Source organism: Narcine bancroftii, unplaced genomic scaffold (assembly GCF_036971445.1).
Source record: "Narcine bancroftii isolate sNarBan1 unplaced genomic scaffold, sNarBan1.hap1 Scaffold_801, whole genome shotgun sequence".
NCBI classification, from domain to species: domain Eukaryota; kingdom Metazoa; phylum Chordata; class Chondrichthyes; order Torpediniformes; family Narcinidae; genus Narcine; species Narcine bancroftii.
In genome coordinates, this window is record NW_027212305.1 from 7,497 (window position 1) to 22,500 (window position 15,004).

Here is a 15,004-nt window from a genome sequence, read left to right on the forward strand (position 1 = left end):
CGTTTGGTTCATGAGTTGCCCAGTCCTTCTGGTGCATTGCCGTTCGTAGGTTAGCTTGGTTTACGAGTTGCTCCACGAAAGCTTGATTCACGAGTTCCCTGGCCGTCTGGTTCACGAGTTGCCCCACGTCTGCTTGCTTCACGAGTTGCCCCACGTCCGTTTGGTTGACGAGTTGCCCGGCACTTCTGCTTAACTAATTGCCGTTCGTAGGTCAGCTTGGTTTACGGGTTGCCCCACGAAAGCTTGATGCACGAGTTGCCTGTCCGTCTGGTTCACGAGTTGCCCCACGTCTGCCTGGTTCACGAATTGCCCCACGTCCGTTTGGTTCATGAGTTGCCCAGTCCTTCTGCTGCATTGCCGTTCGTAGGTTAGCTTGGTTTACGAGTTGCTCCACGAAAGCTTGATTCACGAGTTGCCTGTCCGTCTGGTTCACGAGTTGCCCCACGTCTGCCTGGTTCACGAATTGCCCCACGTCCATTTGGTTCATGAGTTGCCCAGTCCTTCAGGTGCATTGCCGTTCGTACGTCAGCTTGGTTTACGAATTGCTCCAGGAAAGCTTGATTCACGAGTTCCCTGGCCGTCTGGTTCACGAGTTGCCCCACGTCTGCTTGGTTCACGAGTTGCCCCACGTTCGTTTGGTTGACGAGTTGCCCGGCCCTTCTGCTTAACTAATTGCCGTTCGTAGGTCAGCTTGGTTTACGAGTTGCTCCACGAAAGCTTGATTCACGAGTTCCCTGGCCGTCTGGTTCACGAGTTGCCCCAGGTCTGCTTGCTTCACTAATTGCTCCACGTCCATTTGGTTGACGAGTTGCCCGGCACTTCTGCTTAACTAATTGCCGTTCGTAGGTCAGCTTGGTTTACGGGTTGCCCCACGAAAGCTTGACTCACGAGTTGCCTGTCCGTCTGGTTCACGAGTTGCCCCACGTCTGCCTGGTTCACGAATTGCCCCACGTCCGTTTGGTTCATGAGTTGCCCAGTCCTTCTGGTGCATTGCCGTTCGTAGGTCAGCTTGGTTTACGAGTTGCTCCACGAAAGCTTGATTCACGAGTTCCCTGGCCGTCTGGTTCACGAGTTGCCCCACGTCTGCTTGCTTCACGAGTTGCCCCACGTCCGTTTGGTTGACGAGTTGCCCGGCACTTCTGCTTAACTAATTGCCGTTCGTAGGTCAGCTTGGTTTACGGGTTGCCCCACGAAAGCTTGATGCACGAGTTGCCTGTCCGTCTGGTTCACGAGTTGCCCCACGTCTGCCTGGTTCACGAATTGCCCCACGTCCGTTTGGTTCATGAGTTGCCCAGTCCTTCTGGTGCATTGCCGTTCGTAGGTTAGCTTGGTTTACGAGTTGCTCCACGAAAGCTTGATTCACGAGTTCCCTGGCCGTCTGGTTCACGAGTTGCCCCACGTCTGCTTGCTTCACGAGTTGCCCCACGTCCGTTTGGTTGACGAGTTGCCCGGCACTTCTGCTTAACTAATTGCCGTTCGTAGGTCAGCTTGGTTTACGGGTTGCCCCACGAAAGCTTGATGCACGAGTTGCCTGTCCGTCTGGTTCACGAGTTGCCCCACGTCTGCCTGGTTCACGAATTGCCCCACGTCCGTTTGGTTCATGAGTTGCCCAGTCCTTCTGGTGCATTGCCGTTCGTAGGTTAGCTTGGTTTACGAGTTGCTCCACGAAAGCTTGATTCACGAGTTGCCTGTCCGTCTGGTTCACGAGTTGCCCCACGTCTGCCTGGTTCACGAATTGCCCCACGTCCATTTGGTTCATGAGTTGCCCAGTCCTTCAGGTGCATTGCCGTTCGTACGTCAGCTTGGTTTACGAATTGCTCCAGGAAAGCTTGATTCACGAGTTCCCTGGCCGTCTGGTTCACGAGTTGCCCCACGTCTGCTTGGTTCACGAGTTGCCCCACGTTCGTTTGGTTGACGAGTTGCCCGGCCCTTCTGCTTAACTAATTGCCGTTCGTAGGTCAGCTTGGTTTACGAGTTGCTCCACGAAAGCTTGATTCACGAGTTCCCTGGCCGTCTGGTTCACGAGTTGCCCCAGGTCTGCTTGCTTCACTAATTGCTCCACGTCCATTTGGTTGACGAGTTGCCCGGCACTTCTGCTTAACTAATTGCCGTTCGTAGGTCAGCTTGGTTTACGGGTTGCCCCACGAAAGCTTGACTCACGAGTTGCCTGTCCGTCTGGTTCACGAGTTGCCCCACGTCTGCCTGGTTCACGAATTGCCCCACGTCCGTTTGGTTCATGAGTTGCCCAGTCCTTCTGGTGCATTGCCGTTCGTAGGTCAGCTTGGTTTACGAGTTACTCCACGAAAGCTTGATTCACGAGTTCCCTGGCCGTCTGGTTCACGAGTTGCCCCACGTCTGCTTGCTTCACTAATTGCTCCACGTCCATTTGGTTGACGAGTTGCCCGGCACTTCTGCTTAACTAATTGCCGTTCGTAGGTCAGCTTGGTTTACGAGTTGCCCCACGAAAGCTTGATTCACGAGTTGCCTGTCCGTCTGGTTCACGAGTTGCCCCACGTCTGCCTGGTTCACGAATTGCCCCACGTCCATTTGGTTCATGAGTTGCCCAGTCCTTCTGGTGAATTGCCGTTCGTACGTCAGCTTGGTTTACGAGTTGCTCCACGAAAGCTTGATTCACGAGTTCCCTGGCCGTCTGGTTCACGAGTTGCCCCACGTCTGCTTGGTTCACGAATTGCCCCACGTCCATTTGGTTGACGAGTTGCCCGGCCCTTCTGCTTAACTAATTGCCGTTCGTAGGTCAGCTTGGTTTACGAATTGCTCCAGGAAAGCTTGATTGACGAGTTCCCTGGCCGTCTGGTTCACGAGTTGCCCCACGTCTGCTTGGTTCACGAGTTGCCTGTCCGACTGGTTCACGAGTTGCCCCAGGTCTGCCTGGTTCACGAATTGCCCCACGTCCGTTTGGTTCATGAGTTGCCCAGTCCTTCTGGTGCATTGCCGTTCGTAGGTCAGCTTGGTTTACGAGTTGCTCCACGAAAGCTTGATTCACGAGTTCCCTGGCCGTCTGGTTCACGAGTTGCCACAGGTCTGCTTGCTTCACTAATTGCTCCACGTCCATTTGGTTGACGAGTTGCCCGGCACTTCTGCTTAACTAATTGCCGTTCGTAGGTCAGCTTGGTTTACGGGTTGCCCCACGAAAGCTTGATGCACGAGTTGCCTGTCCGTCTGGTTCACGAGTTGCCCCACGTCTGCCTGGTTCACGAATTGCCCCACGTCCGTTTGGTTCATGAGTTGCCCAGTCCTTCTGCTGCATTGCCGTTCGTAGGTTAGCTTGGTTTACGAGTTGCTCCACGAAAGCTTGATTCACGAGTTCCCTGGCCGTCTGGTTCACGAGTTGCCCCACGTCTGCTTGCTTCACGAGTTGCCCCACGTCCGTTTGGTTGACGAGTTGCCCGGCACTTCTGCTTAACTAATTGCCGTTCGTAGGTCAGCTTGGTTTACGGGTTGCCCCACGAAAGCTTGACGCACGAGTTGCCTGTCCGTCTGGTTCACGAGTTGCCCCACGTCTGCCTGGTTCACGAATTGCCCCACGTCCGTTTGGTTCATGAGTTGCCCAGTCCTTCTGGTGCATTGCCGTTCGTAGGTTAGCTTGGTTTACGAGTTGCTCCACGAAAGCTTGATTCACGAGTTCCCTGGCCGTCTGGTTCACGAGTTGCCCCACGTCTGCTTGCTTCACGAGTTGCCCCACGTCCGTTTGGTTGACGAGTTGCCCGGCACTTCTGCTTAACTAATTGCCGTTCGTAGGTCAGCTTGGTTTACGGGTTGCCCCACGAAAGCTTGATGCACGAGTTGCCTGTCCGTCTGGTTCACGAGTTGCCCCACGTCTGCCTGGTTCACGAATTGCCCCACGTCCGTTTGGTTCATGAGTTGCCCAGTCCTTCTGGTGCATTGCCGTTCGTAGGTTAGCTTGGTTTACGAGTTGCTCCACGAAAGCTTGATTCACGAGTTCCCTGGCCGTCTGGTTCACGAGTTGCCCCACGTCTGCTTGCTTCACGAGTTGCCCCACGTCCGTTTGGTTGACGAGTTGCCCGGCACTTCTGCTTAACTAATTGCCGTTCGTAGGTCAGCTTGGTTTACGGGTTGCCCCACGAAAGCTTGATGCACGAGTTGCCTGTCCGTCTGGTTCACGAGTTGCCCCACGTCTGCCTGGTTCACGAATTGCCCCACGTCCGTTTGGTTCATGAGTTGCCCAGTCCTTCTGGTGCATTGCCGTTCGTAGGTTAGCTTGGTTTACGAGTTGCTCCACGAAAGCTTGATTCACGAGTTGCCTGTCCGTCTGGTTCACGAGTTGCCCCACGTCTGCCTGGTTCACGAATTGCCCCACGTCCATTTGGTTCATGAGTTGCCCAGTCCTTCAGGTGCATTGCCGTTCGTACGTCAGCTTGGTTTACGAATTGCTCCAGGAAAGCTTGATTCACGAGTTCCCTGGCCGTCTGGTTCACGAGTTGCCCCACGTCTGCTTGGTTCACGAGTTGCCCCACGTTCGTTTGGTTGACGAGTTGCCCGGCCCTTCTGCTTAACTAATTGCCGTTCGTAGGTCAGCTTGGTTTACGAGTTGCTCCACGAAAGCTTGATTCACGAGTTCCCTGGCCGTCTGGTTCACGAGTTGCCCCAGGTCTGCTTGCTTCACTAATTGCTCCACGTCCATTTGGTTGACGAGTTGCCCGGCACTTCTGCTTAACTAATTGCCGTTCGTAGGTCAGCTTGGTTTACGGGTTGCCCCACGAAAGCTTGACTCACGAGTTGCCTGTCCGTCTGGTTCACGAGTTGCCCCACGTCTGCCTGGTTCACGAATTGCCCCACGTCCGTTTGGTTCATGAGTTGCCCAGTCCTTCTGGTGCATTGCCGTTCGTAGGTCAGCTTGGTTTACGAGTTGCTCCACGAAAGCTTGATTCACGAGTTCCCTGGCCGTCTGGTTCACGAGTTGCCCCACGTCTGCTTGCTTCACGAGTTGCCCCACGTCCGTTTGGTTGACGAGTTGCCCGGCACTTCTGCTTAACTAATTGCCGTTCGTAGGTCAGCTTGGTTTACGGGTTGCCCCACGAAAGCTTGACTCACGAGTTGCCTGTCCGTCTGGTTCACGAGTTGCCCCACGTCTGCCTGGTTCACGAATTGCCCCACGTCCGTTTGGTTCATGAGTTGCCCAGTCCTTCTGGTGCATTGCCGTTCGTAGGTCAGCTTGGTTTACGAGTTACTCCACGAAAGCTTGATTCACGAGTTCCCTGGCCGTCTGGTTCACGAGTTGCCCCACGTCTGCTTGCTTCACTAATTGCTCCACGTCCATTTGGTTGACGAGTTGCCCGGCACTTCTGCTTAACTAATTGCCGTTCGTAGGTCAGCTTGGTTTACGAGTTGCCCCACGAAAGCTTGATTCACGAGTTGCCTGTCCGTCTGGTTCACGAGTTGCCCCACGTCTGCCTGGTTCACGAATTGCCCCACGTCCATTTGGTTCATGAGTTGCCCAGTCCTTCTGGTGAATTGCCGTTCGTACGTCAGCTTGGTTTACGAGTTGCTCCACGAAAGCTTGATTCACGAGTTCCCTGGCCGTCTGGTTCACGAGTTGCCCCACGTCTGCTTGGTTCACGAATTGCCCCACGTCCATTTGGTTGACGAGTTGCCCGGCCCTTCTGCTTAACTAATTGCCGTTCGTAGGTCAGCTTGGTTTACGAATTGCTCCAGGAAAGCTTGATTGACGAGTTCCCTGGCCGTCTGGTTCACGAGTTGCCCCACGTCTGCTTGGTTCACGAGTTGCCTGTCCGACTGGTTCACGAGTTGCCCCAGGTCTGCCTGGTTCACGAATTGCCCCACGTCCGTTTGGTTCATGAGTTGCCCAGTCCTTCTGGTGCATTGCCGTTCGTAGGTCAGCTTGGTTTACGAGTTGCTCCACGAAAGCTTGATTCACGAGTTCCCTGGCCGTCTGGTTCACGAGTTGCCACAGGTCTGCTTGCTTCACTAATTGCTCCACGTCCATTTGGTTGACGAGTTGCCCGGCACTTCTGCTTAACTAATTGCCGTTCGTAGGTCAGCTTGGTTTACGGGTTGCCCCACGAAAGCTTGATGCACGAGTTGCCTGTCCGTCTGGTTCACGAGTTGCCCCACGTCTGCCTGGTTCACGAATTGCCCCACGTCCGTTTGGTTCATGAGTTGCCCAGTCCTTCTGCTGCATTGCCGTTCGTAGGTTAGCTTGGTTTACGAGTTGCTCCACGAAAGCTTGATTCACGAGTTCCCTGGCCGTCTGGTTCACGAGTTGCCCCACGTCTGCTTGCTTCACGAGTTGCCCCACGTCCGTTTGGTTGACGAGTTGCCCGGCACTTCTGCTTAACTAATTGCCGTTCGTAGGTCAGCTTGGTTTACGGGTTGCCCCACGAAAGCTTGACGCACGAGTTGCCTGTCCGTCTGGTTCACGAGTTGCCCCACGTCTGCCTGGTTCACGAATTGCCCCACGTCCGTTTGGTTCATGAGTTGCCCAGTCCTTCTGGTGCATTGCCGTTCGTAGGTTAGCTTGGTTTACGAGTTGCTCCACGAAAGCTTGATTCACGAGTTCCCTGGCCGTCTGGTTCACGAGTTGCCCCACGTCTGCTTGCTTCACGAGTTGCCCCACGTCCGTTTGGTTGACGAGTTGCCCGGCACTTCTGCTTAACTAATTGCCGTTCGTAGGTCAGCTTGGTTTACGGGTTGCCCCACGAAAGCTTGATGCACGAGTTGCCTGTCCGTCTGGTTCACGAGTTGCCCCACGTCTGCCTGGTTCACGAATTGCCCCACGTCCGTTTGGTTCATGAGTTGCCCAGTCCTTCTGGTGCATTGCCGTTCGTAGGTTAGCTTGGTTTACGAGTTGCTCCACGAAAGCTTGATTCACGAGTTCCCTGGCCGTCTGGTTCACGAGTTGCCCCACGTCTGCTTGCTTCACGAGTTGCCCCACGTCCGTTTGGTTGACGAGTTGCCCGGCACTTCTGCTTAACTAATTGCCGTTCGTAGGTCAGCTTGGTTTACGGGTTGCCCCACGAAAGCTTGATGCACGAGTTGCCTGTCCGTCTGGTTCACGAGTTGCCCCACGTCTGCCTGGTTCACGAATTGCCCCACGTCCGTTTGGTTCATGAGTTGCCCAGTCCTTCTGGTGCATTGCCGTTCGTAGGTTAGCTTGGTTTACGAGTTGCTCCACGAAAGCTTGATTCACGAGTTGCCTGTCCGTCTGGTTCACGAGTTGCCCCACGTCTGCCTGGTTCACGAATTGCCCCACGTCCATTTGGTTCATGAGTTGCCCAGTCCTTCAGGTGCATTGCCGTTCGTACGTCAGCTTGGTTTACGAATTGCTCCAGGAAAGCTTGATTCACGAGTTCCCTGGCCGTCTGGTTCACGAGTTGCCCCACGTCTGCTTGGTTCACGAGTTGCCCCACGTTCGTTTGGTTGACGAGTTGCCCGGCCCTTCTGCTTAACTAATTGCCGTTCGTAGGTCAGCTTGGTTTACGAGTTGCTCCACGAAAGCTTGATTCACGAGTTCCCTGGCCGTCTGGTTCACGAGTTGCCCCAGGTCTGCTTGCTTCACTAATTGCTCCACGTCCATTTGGTTGACGAGTTGCCCGGCACTTCTGCTTAACTAATTGCCGTTCGTAGGTCAGCTTGGTTTACGGGTTGCCCCACGAAAGCTTGACTCACGAGTTGCCTGTCCGTCTGGTTCACGAGTTGCCCCACGTCTGCCTGGTTCACGAATTGCCCCACGTCCGTTTGGTTCATGAGTTGCCCAGTCCTTCTGGTGCATTGCCGTTCGTAGGTCAGCTTGGTTTACGAGTTGCTCCACGAAAGCTTGATTCACGAGTTCCCTGGCCGTCTGGTTCACGAGTTGCCCCACGTCTGCTTGCTTCACGAGTTGCCCCACGTCCGTTTGGTTGACGAGTTGCCCGGCACTTCTGCTTAACTAATTGCCGTTCGTAGGTCAGCTTGGTTTACGGGTTGCCCCACGAAAGCTTGATGCACGAGTTGCCTGTCCGTCTGGTTCACGAGTTGCCCCACGTCTGCCTGGTTCACGAATTGCCCCACGTCCGTTTGGTTCATGAGTTGCCCAGTCCTTCTGGTGCATTGCCGTTCGTAGGTTAGCTTGGTTTACGAGTTGCTCCACGAAAGCTTGATTCACGAGTTCCCTGGCCGTCTGGTTCACGAGTTGCCCCACGTCTGCTTGCTTCACGAGTTGCCCCACGTCCGTTTGGTTGACGAGTTGCCCGGCACTTCTGCTTAACTAATTGCCGTTCGTAGGTCAGCTTGGTTTACGGGTTGCCCCACGAAAGCTTGATGCACGAGTTGCCTGTCCGTCTGGTTCACGAGTTGCCCCACGTCTGCCTGGTTCACGAATTGCCCCACGTCCGTTTGGTTCATGAGTTGCCCAGTCCTTCTGGTGCATTGCCGTTCGTAGGTTAGCTTGGTTTACGAGTTGCTCCACGAAAGCTTGATTCACGAGTTGCCTGTCCGTCTGGTTCACGAGTTGCCCCACGTCTGCCTGGTTCACGAATTGCCCCACGTCCATTTGGTTCATGAGTTGCCCAGTCCTTCAGGTGCATTGCCGTTCGTACGTCAGCTTGGTTTACGAATTGCTCCAGGAAAGCTTGATTCACGAGTTCCCTGGCCGTCTGGTTCACGAGTTGCCCCACGTCTGCTTGGTTCACGAGTTGCCCCACGTTCGTTTGGTTGACGAGTTGCCCGGCCCTTCTGCTTAACTAATTGCCGTTCGTAGGTCAGCTTGGTTTACGAGTTGCTCCACGAAAGCTTGATTCACGAGTTCCCTGGCCGTCTGGTTCACGAGTTGCCCCAGGTCTGCTTGCTTCACTAATTGCTCCACGTCCATTTGGTTGACGAGTTGCCCGGCACTTCTGCTTAACTAATTGCCGTTCGTAGGTCAGCTTGGTTTACGGGTTGCCCCACGAAAGCTTGACTCACGAGTTGCCTGTCCGTCTGGTTCACGAGTTGCCCCACGTCTGCCTGGTTCACGAATTGCCCCACGTCCGTTTGGTTCATGAGTTGCCCAGTCCTTCTGGTGCATTGCCGTTCGTAGGTCAGCTTGGTTTACGAGTTACTCCACGAAAGCTTGATTCACGAGTTCCCTGGCCGTCTGGTTCACGAGTTGCCCCACGTCTGCTTGCTTCACTAATTGCTCCACGTCCATTTGGTTGACGAGTTGCCCGGCACTTCTGCTTAACTAATTGCCGTTCGTAGGTCAGCTTGGTTTACGAGTTGCCCCACGAAAGCTTGATTCACGAGTTGCCTGTCCGTCTGGTTCACGAGTTGCCCCACGTCTGCCTGGTTCACGAATTGCCCCACGTCCATTTGGTTCATGAGTTGCCCAGTCCTTCTGGTGAATTGCCGTTCGTACGTCAGCTTGGTTTACGAGTTGCTCCACGAAAGCTTGATTCACGAGTTCCCTGGCCGTCTGGTTCACGAGTTGCCCCACGTCTGCTTGGTTCACGAATTGCCCCACGTCCATTTCGTTGACGAGTTGCCCGGCCCTTCTGCTTAACTAATTGCCGTTCGTAGGTCAGCTTGGTTTACGAATTGCTCCAGGAAAGCTTGATTGACGAGTTCCCTGGCCGTCTGGTTCACGAGTTGCCCCACGTCTGCTTGGTTCACGAGTTGCCTGTCCGACTGGTTCACGAGTTGCCCCAGGTCTGCCTGGTTCACGAATTGCCCCACGTCCGTTTGGTTCATGAGTTGCCCAGTCCTTCTGGTGCATTGCCGTTCGTAGGTCAGCTTGGTTTACGAGTTGCTCCACGAAAGCTTGATTCACGAGTTCCCTGGCCGTCTGGTTCACGAGTTGCCACAGGTCTGCTTGCTTCACTAATTGCTCCACGTCCATTTGGTTGACGAGTTGCCCGGCACTTCTGCTTAACTAATTGCCGTTCGTAGGTCAGCTTGGTTTACGGGTTGCCCCACGAAAGCTTGATGCACGAGTTGCCTGTCCGTCTGGTTCACGAGTTGCCCCACGTCTGCCTGGTTCACGAATTGCCCCACGTCCGTTTGGTTCATGAGTTGCCCAGTCCTTCTGCTGCATTGCCGTTCGTAGGTTAGCTTGGTTTACGAGTTGCTCCACGAAAGCTTGATTCACGAGTTCCCTGGCCGTCTGGTTCACGAGTTGCCCCACGTCTGCTTGCTTCACGAGTTGCCCCACGTCCGTTTGGTTGACGAGTTGCCCGGCACTTCTGCTTAACTAATTGCCGTTCGTAGGTCAGCTTGGTTTACGGGTTGCCCCACGAAAGCTTGACGCACGAGTTGCCTGTCCGTCTGGTTCACGAGTTGCCCCACGTCTGCCTGGTTCACGAATTGCCCCACGTCCGTTTGGTTCATGAGTTGCCCAGTCCTTCTGGTGCATTGCCGTTCGTAGGTTAGCTTGGTTTACGAGTTGCTCCACGAAAGCTTGATTCACGAGTTCCCTGGCCGTCTGGTTCACGAGTTGCCCCACGTCTGCTTGCTTCACGAGTTGCCCCACGTCCGTTTGGTTGACGAGTTGCCCGGCACTTCTGCTTAACTAATTGCCGTTCGTAGGTCAGCTTGGTTTACGGGTTGCCCCACGAAAGCTTGATGCACGAGTTGCCTGTCCGTCTGGTTCACGAGTTGCCCCACGTCTGCCTGGTTCACGAATTGCCCCACGTCCGTTTGGTTCATGAGTTGCCCAGTCCTTCTGGTGCATTGCCGTTCGTAGGTTAGCTTGGTTTACGAGTTGCTCCACGAAAGCTTGATTCACGAGTTGCCTGTCCGTCTGGTTCACGAGTTGCCCCACGTCTGCCTGGTTCACGAATTGCCCCACGTCCATTTGGTTCATGAGTTGCCCAGTCCTTCAGGTGCATTGCCGTTCGTACGTCAGCTTGGTTTACGAATTGCTCCAGGAAAGCTTGATTCACGAGTTCCCTGGCCGTCTGGTTCACGAGTTGCCCCACGTCTGCTTGGTTCACGAGTTGCCTGTCTGACTGGTTCACGAGTTGCCCCACGTCTGCTTGGTTCACGAATTGCCCCACGTCCATTTGGTTGACGAGTTGCCCGGCCCTTCTGCTTAACTAATTGCCGTTCGTAGGTCAGCTTGGTTTACGAATTGCTCCACGAAAGCTTGATTGACGAGTTCCCTGGCCGTCTGGTTCACGAGTTGCCCCACGTCTGCTTGGTTCACGAGTTGCCTGTCTGACTGGTTCACGAGTTGCCCCACGTCTGCTTGGTTCACGAGTTGCCGCACGTCTGCTTGGTTTTCGAATTGCCACACGTCCATTTGGTTCATGAGTTGCCCAGTCCTTCTGGTGAATTGACGTTCGTACGTCAGCTTGGTTTACGAGTTGCTCCACGAAAGCTTGATTCACGAGTTCCCTGGCCGTCTGGTTGACGAGTTGCCACAGGTCTGCTTGCTTCACTAATTGCTCCACGTCCATTTGGTTGACGAGTTGCCCGGCACTTCTGCTTAACTAATTGCCGTTCGTAGGTCAGCTTGGTCCACGAGTTGCCCCACGTCTGCTTGGTTCACGAGTTGCCGCACGTCTGCTTGGTTTTCGAATTGCCACACGTCCATTTGGTTCATGAGTTGCCCAGTCCTTCTGGTGCATTGCCGTTCGTAGGTTAGCTTGGTTTACGAGTTGCTCCACGAAAGCTTGATTCACGAGTTCCCTGGCCGTCTGGTTCACGAGTTGCCCCACGTCTGCTTGGTTCACGAGTTGCCCTACGTCCGTTTGGTTGACGAGTTGCCCGGCACTTCTGCTTAACTAATTGCCGTTCGTAGGTCAGCTTGGTTTACGGGTTGCCCCACGAAAGCTTGATTCACGAGTTGCCTGTCCGTCTGGTTCACGAGTTGCCCCACGTCTGCCTGGTTCACGAATTGCCCCACGTCCATTTGGTTCATGAGTTGCCCAGTCCTTCTGGTGCATTGCCGTTCGTAGGTTAGCTTGGTTTACGAGTTGCTCCACGAAAGCTTGATTCACGAGTTCCCTGGCCGTCTGGTTCACGAGTTGCCCCACGTCTGCTTGGTTCACGAGTTGCCCCACGTCCGTTTGGTTGACGAGTTGCCCGGCCCTTCTGCTTAACTAATTGCCGTTCGTAGGTCAGCTTGGTTTACGAATTGCTCCAGGAAAGCTTGATTGACGAGTTCCCTGGCCGTCTGGTTCACGAGTTGCCCCACGTCTGCTTGGTTCACGAGTTTCCCCACGTCCGTTTGGTTGACGAGTTGCTCGGCCCTTCTGCTTAACTAATTGCCGTTCGTAGCTGAGTTTGGTTTACGAGTTGTCCGGTATGGTTATTAACGAAGAGACTGGAAGTCGTATGGGGTCGGATCCACGGAGTTCGGCCGACCAGGTCGCTCCCTTTTCGGTAGGACTTCCGGAGCCCGTGCCGCCGATCATCAACTTGCATTTTCTGCACGGGGGGATTGGCGGACTCTCCGGAGATTTCAGGTGCCGTGTTTTGAACTCGGTGACCGGTGGCCAGGGGCCGACCACGACCGCTTCGGGAGAGCTGCGGTGTCTGCCCTCTCCCTGCCGTTAGGTCAGAGAGTCAGCCTCGCCGCCAGTTGAGTCTTGGCACTCAGCTGAACGATTTGCCCTCCGCCCGGTTGAGATTCTGGGTTGCCCGGAAGTCGGATGGGGTTGGATCCGCGGCGTGCGGCCGACCAGGTCGCTCCCTTTTCGGTAGGACCTCCGGATCCAGAGCCGCCGATCATCAACTTGCATTTTCTGCACGGGGGGATTGGCGGACTCTCCGGAGATTTCAGGTGCCGTGTTTTGAACTCGGTGACCGTTGGCCAGGGGCCGACTACGACCGATTCGGGGGAGCTCCGGTGTCTGCCCTCTCCCCTCCGGCGGGGCAGAGAGTGGCCCTTGCCGCAAGTGGAGGCTTGGCACTCTGCTGAACGATTTGCCCTCCGCCGGCTTGAGATTCTGGGTTGCCCGGAAGTCCGATGGGGTCGGATCCGCGGCGTGCGGCCGACCAGGTCGCTCCCTTTTCGGTAGGACCTCCGGATCCCGAGCCGCCGATCATCAACTTGCATTTTCTGCACGGGGGGATTGGCGGACTCTCCGGAGATTTCAGGTGCCGTGTTTTGAACTCGGTGACCGGTGGCCAGGGGCCGACTACGACCGATTCGGGGGAGCTCCGGTGTCTGCCCTCTCCCCTCCGGCGGGGCAGAGAGGGGCCCTTGCCGCCAGTGGAGGCTTGGCACTCTGCTGAACGATTTGCCCTCCGCCGGTTTGAGATTCTGGGTTGCCCGGAAGTCCGATGGGGTAGGATCCGCGGCGAGCGGCCGACCAGGTCGCTCCCTTTTCGGTAGGACCTCCGGAGTCCGATCCGCCGATCATCAACTTGCAATTTCTGCACGGGGGGATTGGCGGACTCTCCGGAGATTACAGGGGCCGTGTTTTGAACTCGGTGACCGGTGACCGGTGGCCAGGGGCCGACCACGACCGCTTCGTGGGAGCCCCGTGGCACCTCTTCTTGGTCGGCTCGTGAACTCGGGGAGCTCCGGTGTTTCCCTTTTCCCCGCAAGAATGGCAAAGTCCTAAAAGAAACCTAAGTCCGGTCGCGGAAGTCCCGATCGTATCGGATTCAAGGGTGTCTTACCGGCCACAGTGCTCAACTGACGGTCATGCTTCCGACAGTCGGCCCGCTTGGCAATGGCTTGCTCCTGCCAGCCCGCCAGTTAACAAGTTCCCCACGGAAGTCCATGAAGTTAACATCGGATGGCTCAGGCCGGCCTCACGAGACTTCGGCCGGTGGGACCTCCGCGCGGTCGCCCGCCGACGTCGCATTTGCATTTCTGGTACGGGCACTCCCGGTCATGGTTCACGAGTTGCCGCTGGAGGCTCTGATGAGGGTCCGATTTTCGACGTGAACCCGGGCTGAGATGCAGCATCCGCGGTCGACCCTCCGCGAGCTACCCCGCCGAATCGAAAATTGCATTTTCTGTACGGGGGGATTGGCGGAGTGCCCGGAGATTTTCGGGAACACGTTTTTCAGAGACACTTAGAAAAAGTTTTGGTATGTTGGTCACTTCGTGCATTGTCCTTAAGTGGTGCCACAATGGGCTCGAAGGCAATATAATACTTAAGGTTGAAGGCACTAAAATAGACGGGAAGGCAGCACCGTCAAGAGTTTGGGCAAGAAGGGCCAAGTGTACATGCTCGGAAGCTATGAAAGAAGGGCGAGGCTTCGGGCTAAAATATACCATGCTCTCATTCGTCTGAGTTGTCCTGAAATCGTCGTTCCTGGATCGATCGTGCTTGTCGTGTTCGTGCCGTATGGAGAGGCCCGGCGGCCCAGCGGAGACGCTGGTGTTTCAGGCTTGGGACAGACTCCACCACGCGGCCCTCTGTCGGTTACCCCTAACTGCTCAGAGGGAACACGACCAGGGCTTTTATCCCCCCCACCAGTTTGGGAAGAGACCTTCTCCGCAGCAATTGACGGTTCAGACGAGGGGGTGACTGGGATCTTCCTCCGCAGCAGTTGACGGTCTTGCGGCTGGAGATCCGTCTTTGGAGTAGCCCCTGCATGGGTTTTGTTTGGCGGCAGAGCACCTCAGGGAGGAGGGAGGTACTTTGTGCGCCCGGCGGTGGTTCCTTCGGCCGGCCTCAGGGCGTTCCACCCACCGCCGAATCTCTGTGGGCCTCGGGAGTTTGCGGAGCCCGGACGCTCCAGGTGTTGGATCATGGCCTAACCAAGGACGGGGCGAGATGACCTCCGGGGTCTCGCTGGCCAAGAGAGAGGGCTTCTCAAGCAAACAAACCTCGCACCCCGCGAGGGTGGCAGACCGGTGCGTACGTGGGCCCAGGGCGCGTGCGCTGCCTGCCGAGCTGGAGGCGAAAAAGAGTCTGACCACACACACCAAAGAAGTGTCACGAGCTGAAACCGGCACAGGGCTCCCTAGGTCGGCAGGGGAGACCACGTGCACGGCCGTTTTCCAATCCCCCTCGGCAGGCGACCGGGGCTGGGCAGAGTGCAGAGAGCGGGCAAGCTGCCACGCCGGCGGGCGGACAGGCGTGTG